The sequence below is a fragment of the Tinamus guttatus genome, unplaced genomic scaffold (assembly GCF_059628265.1).
Source record: "Tinamus guttatus ecotype Peru unplaced genomic scaffold, ASM5962826v1 Tinamus_guttatus_pri_ptg000601l, whole genome shotgun sequence".
Taxonomy (NCBI): Eukaryota; Metazoa; Chordata; class Aves; order Tinamiformes; family Tinamidae; genus Tinamus; species Tinamus guttatus.
The window spans coordinates 4695791-4701836 of NW_028289135.1; positions in this window are offsets into that span (position 1 = coordinate 4695791).

The window sequence follows — 6046 nt, forward strand, 5'->3', positions numbered from 1 at the left end:
ATCTAAAACATATGAGAACAAGTTCCATGAAATGTGAGTAAAAAGGACCCCCTTTTGCAAATGTTGGTAGAAAATAGAAGGAAAGCAGAAATCAGTTTCAGCAAAGACTCATCTTGAATGGTCAAAATATTTGGAAATAGTTTCTTTTCTTTTCCATTCATATCCTGTCAAGCTGGCCCAATTCACCCAGATAGAAACAAAGGACAACAAAGGTTATATCTGACACGGATGAACTTCTCTTTTATCGCATTGCATGGTCAGTTGCTGAGCTGTAACGTGAACTGTGGATCAAGTAAATGTAACAAAGACACAGAGCATTAGTCAGACCTCAGCAGGCGCAGGTCCCAAGATTCAGTTTCCAAACTTTCCAGTTTGCGGTGAGCATCAGATATCATAAGCCTTACATCTATTATTTTAAAAAGATTCAGTTGTCTAAAGGGAACATAGAATGCCAGGGATCCACTAGGGTATATAGGTAATTAGGTTAGTTTGATCAGGATCAGGATCAGGATCAGGATCAGGATCAGGTCTTATTTGCAAGTTATGGCTTGTTTTTTCTGTGAGCATATTTATTTGACAGCTGCCAGCAGAGAAGCAGCGTTTGGCCCTGCCTGCCCCGAATGATAAACTACAGCTTAAGCTTAGCAGACCGTATGTGCAGTAGAAAGGTGCATTGTCCTTTAGACTGGGGTGTCATCTTAATGCTGAAGTGGTTCACAGAAGACTCAGTATAAACAAGCATCAGGAGCACCACTCAGCAGGATGGGCAGCATGCAAATGAAAGATAAGTAAATGACCAACTGTTAGAGCTTCAGCTTGCAGAGTGTCAAGTAACTCTTGGAAAGTTAGCTTAGCAATTTCCACTTCAATTAATTTCCATGGAAGCTAAGAGATTTCAAGGTGGCCAGAGTTGCTCTATCACTTTGTAATGCTGAGAAAGAGGACCTCAAAGAAGGACGGGGGAGAGCCTGGGCCGTGGGAGCTTTGCCTGTGAGCAGCAGCTGCCCGCTCTGCAAACCCGGCTCCTGGCCATGACTCATGCAGCCCTGTTCTTCTTCTGTGGCAGATAAATGAAGCACCCAGGCAGCTCCAGCCTCTAGGGCACTGCTGATTAAACTCAAGGCCTCTCTGTTTTATTTAAGGATTAAATCCTCCTCTTCTCAGACCAGATGCCCTGACAAAAACCTTCTTTCCTCACATCTCCTGTCCTGGCAGTGTATTAGGCTATAGTCCACATGCGATATAGAGATTAATATAATGACGAAGGTCACAGGTTTACTGGCATTTGCTATACATACAGAAGGAACAACTCCTCCTGGCTATCACTCCTTTTAATTTATGTAGGATTAGGTGCTTGCTGATCAGGTTCATTGAATAGTGACATTTTTATGAGAGTTGATATATTTTAACGAATAATTTATATATATACTTGCATAGCAGCTGGGTACTTGACGGACTAAGAATAACCAGACTAGCAGACCAAATTCTACACCCTGTGCTCTCACCATAGCTGGTCTCACTTCATGCCCTTTGGCCACTGTTGCATTCTTCACATGCAAATCATGTATAAAGAGGTTAGTAGTTTTATACAAGTCATCTTCAAAATGTTTAGGTCTATGTCTCTCCCAAGGAATGTGGCTCTCACAAGGGCTCTTGTGCTTAGAGATCCTTGTATGTTTGCAAAGCCCCCAGGGGATCCTGCAGCTGGGATGCCCATTCAACTGCATGGAAGCCACGGTGTGAGGTGGACTCATATGTGGAGCAAGGAGGCTGTCGAGTAACCTCTAATTAGGACATTGCCTTTCCCTGCACAATTACAAATGGTGACACTGACTGTGGCACACTGCAGGCTTGCGATGCTTGCGATATCTCTGTCTGTCCTCTAAAGGGAATGGCGGGAACAGGAGAAATTAGTCACTAAGTGTGAGGAGCGCTGCACAAAGGAGACAGATCAAGCACCACGCGGGGGAAATGCCTCATTAAGCTGATAGAAGCCTCACAAAGAGAGGAGCTGCTAATTATCCAGAGAGCTGCGCAATGAAAAGTGGCCGAAAGCCAAGCAGTGGGATTGACTGTTCTTAATGCAAAGGGAGGCTACCCAGAAAATCCACGTAGTTTATAACAAAAAAAGGAGGAAGAAACAAGGGCTTTTTAGAGATGATGATTTTCATTTTATTAATGATCTATTCACATATTTCTTTACTGAAGTTCTTTATTTAAGTCTAGGGGACAAATGATGGTCACAACAGTCACACTGTATTAATGATAGGCTTTGGAAGTCAGATGATCCTCTTTTGGAATTAAAAACGAGGTTGTAAAAGTATTCAGAAAACAGCATAGCAGGAACTCCTTTTCACAAGCCTGCCACAGTCCGTGATTATTGCCTGAGGAGAATGTGCAAACAGTTTTGGGGAAGGGAAGAGTTGCCACGGAAGATGAACATTATTACACACGTTCATTTCTAGCTCCTGGAAACCCGGAGCCCTGGGATGGAGCTGGTCACCATGGTTACAGACAGATGTGAAGCTCCTTCCTGTGTGCATTATCGGCTGCCGTTACCGAGCGAGGCCGGCAGACGAGCGGTGAGCGCTGGGAGGCAGGGACAGCGCTTCCCTGGCCAGCACAGGAGGAAGCCCGCGGCACTTCAGGGGTCTCTCTCCAGAGCGTGGGCTGCTCAGGTGGTGTTGGGCTGTGCAGAAAGGCTGTGGCTGTCTCCAGGCTGTGACAGGCTAGCATGGACACTGCACGCTTTGGTTGATCTGTCTCAGACAGGGGACTGAAACAGAGGTGTCCAAACATCCCAGGGCCACATCCCAGTGCAAAACAGCTCTTTTCTTTGCCTGCCATCAGCTTGATTCAGCAATTTCATAACAAAAGGGTCCAGTCAGCATAACATGCAGCAACTGAGATGGTCCAGAGCCAAAGATTCTCTAGCACACATTATCGCAGTCATCCCTCATTTGGGAAGGCAAAGGTGAAATCAAACTTGGCACAACCAGAGGAAATTTGGTCCTTACATAATGTTGGATTTTGGAAGGAAATACCTCCCCAAGTGAAGGGATATTGATGCTCCCAGCTGTATTTTTTGTGTGTGTTTTTGTGGACAGCCTACCTACTGCTCCCTGCGATAGGTTTGTGTGTACATGTGCACATCACACATCATTTTACAAATTGCTCTAACTGCATGCTACAGGAAATACATCGTTAACAATTTTCTCAGTCTTGTTATTGCCATGGTTAACCATTGATAGGATCAGCCTTTGTACAGAGCTCTCACAAAGACCAGAAAGTGCATTTATCACAAGAGGCAACATGTATCTCTTCACTAAATGAGGCTCTGTTCTTCAAGAGTGCAAGTTAACTGAAGTTGCAGACTGCTAAATGCTGCTCTATTTGCAAACACAAACTAGAACTGTTTATCTTATTGCTATAAGCAAAACTTGAAGAATCTTTGGGCAACACTCCCACATCCATGAATAAACGCCCTGTGAGGAATGAAGGGTTTTGATGGTGTTTTTATGAATTAAGTGTGTACCTTTGTTTCTCCATCTTCCTTTGTACAGATGGGTAGGTTGAAAATACTTAATCTCTAGCCTTGACTACTGAAAGTGAAAGGTGAGCACGCAGCACACGGGGCAGGCTGGCATGAAATGATGGAGCCAAATGGGCTGTTTTTCTGAGGAGAACATTGATGGTGGAGACAACAATGTCCAGTGAGGAAAGAGTAAATTCACTAAAACTTTAAAAGGACATAGCATAAGAGGTAAAGATGCACATGAAGAGGCCCAGAAGAGGGTAGAGAAAGAGAGAGGCTGGATCCTGGGAAAGGCAAAGCATGCTGTGTGGCTGTTCCTGCGTCTTTATCCAGGATCTGAATTTTGATTTGGCCCCCAAGGGGGGACATATTCCAGCTATGTCCAGTGAACTAACAAAAGCTGGCTTGTTTTGAAGAGGGAGCATCACCACAACTACTTCTGATGGCACTACTTGCCTGGAAGGTAAGTGCCCTCTAGGAAACAAAGGCTTCTTGCCATATCTGTAGAAATTAATAAAAGCTGTAGCTCAGAGACCTTATCTTGAAGAATGTGTGGGACCTTCTCTATAAGGAGGCCACATTGTCTCTTGCTTTAAGGTATATTCAGAGTGACTGTACAAAGGCTAAGGGGGGTCTTGAGAAGGAGTTGTGTAAACCTGTAACATGCCTTCAAATTTCATCATCAACCAATTGCATTTCCCTAGTCTTCAATAAAAGATTTTTTTCTTCTGCTTTGTGGCAATGTGAAAGAAATATTAATTAACCAGCCATGGGATGGGAAAAGTTAGATGCCTTGTGATTTTGTCATGAGGTGATTGCAGGGCCATCAAAAGCAGACAGCCTCTTCTCTCTCCAGCTCTGCTTCTCCTTCCTTCCTTTGCCTCTGGCCCCTCTGATGCGGCTGCACCTCAGTGAGATAGGCCAGCAGAAAGCCAATGCAGCGAGTATGATGCCAAGCTGCACTGGCTTGTGGAAGGGTCCCAAGGGTAGCTGTGCACACAGGGAAAACTGGGAGTGGGTGGTGGGCAGGAGGGGCAGAGAAAGGATGGGGAGAGGAAGGAAGACCTCTCCTTTTGGCAGCAGGGAGTATGTAACAACTTACTCATGCTGGCTAGCTTCACGCCGGGTGCTGAAAAGTGTATGAAATGCCGTGGTAAATGTAGAGAATAAATAATCTGAGTCACAGGAAAATGACTTCTTCCTCTTGCTGCTTTTCGGCTTGAAAGCAGCACGTGAACTGTTATGAGAGAAGCTTGACTTTTCAGCTGTTGGTTTCCATTTCAAGCCTAAGGTGGGAAACCACCATAAAATGATGAATAATTAAGAAATTGAAATGTATCCCTTTGAAAGATCCCTGTGCTCTGTGTGGATGCTCTGCCACTGCGGGAATGTGCAATGCATCTCTCCAGGACCTGGCTCCGCTTTGACACACAGGCAGCAGCAGCCAAACCTGCCCCTTCTAGTGGTGCTCCTGCTTTACAGCGTGTGCACGAGGGCACGGTAACTCTGAGGCTCAGTGAATAATTCCCAGCGAGACTTTGTGTGCTTTCAATGCAGTGTGAATTGAGGCTCTATTTACAGCTTGCTCATAAAAGGCAAAAAAGGTAAGATTTCATACGTAGTAAAATGAGCAGATACCGATGAAAAATGCACCCATTTTCATACAGTGTGTCTCCTTGACTGTAATACAGACCACATATTTCTCATATGAATCAGAAAGGAATAAAGAAGGTTGGAGGCGGAAACCACCCCCCCCAAAGATCCATTTTAGATCTTGAAGATGCAGGCAATAAAATGATGACTCACTGTTAACAAGTTTGTATGCTGTTTTGTGACTAATGCATTAAATTATATAATTCACTAATGTCCTACTCTTTTGGATTTTACTAAAGGCTATTTGCTGAATTATAGTTAGAGATGGCAAAATGAAGTGAAAAAGCAGGGCCTTTTTGAGAGAGGGAAGCAATCAGCCCTAATGGATTTACAGCGCAAAAGCCTTGGTGGTTGAAAAACCATGCACGTACACACACATCTGGCTGCTTCAGCTGTTGGTAAAGTCATGAATATAGCTTGCTGATGCCAAACAAAATTCCATATTAATGCAATTAATTATGTATTCTTTTTTTTGTAATGTAAATCTCAAGACATCAGCCACAACTGTAGCAAGAACAAAAAGCAACCAGCTAGGTTTCCAAGAGAAAGTTAAATACGAGTGAAAGCCGATCAAACTCTATGCTAAACAGCTTAGCTCATACACTGGCAGGGCTCACCTGCTCAGTGCAGAGGAACTGTGCCAGCAGTTGCAATGACAGCAGCTGGGACAGCACTTTCAGAGCAAAGGGAAAGGTCTTTCCCATTCTGAGCCACAGCTCTGACTCCTGCATATAGGCCAGAAGCCCTTGCACCAGTGTTTCTGCATATACTCCTTGCGTTACTACACCAAAAGCACACTTAGAGAAAATAGAGACCTAATGCTATATATATATGTGCATATATATATATATGTATATA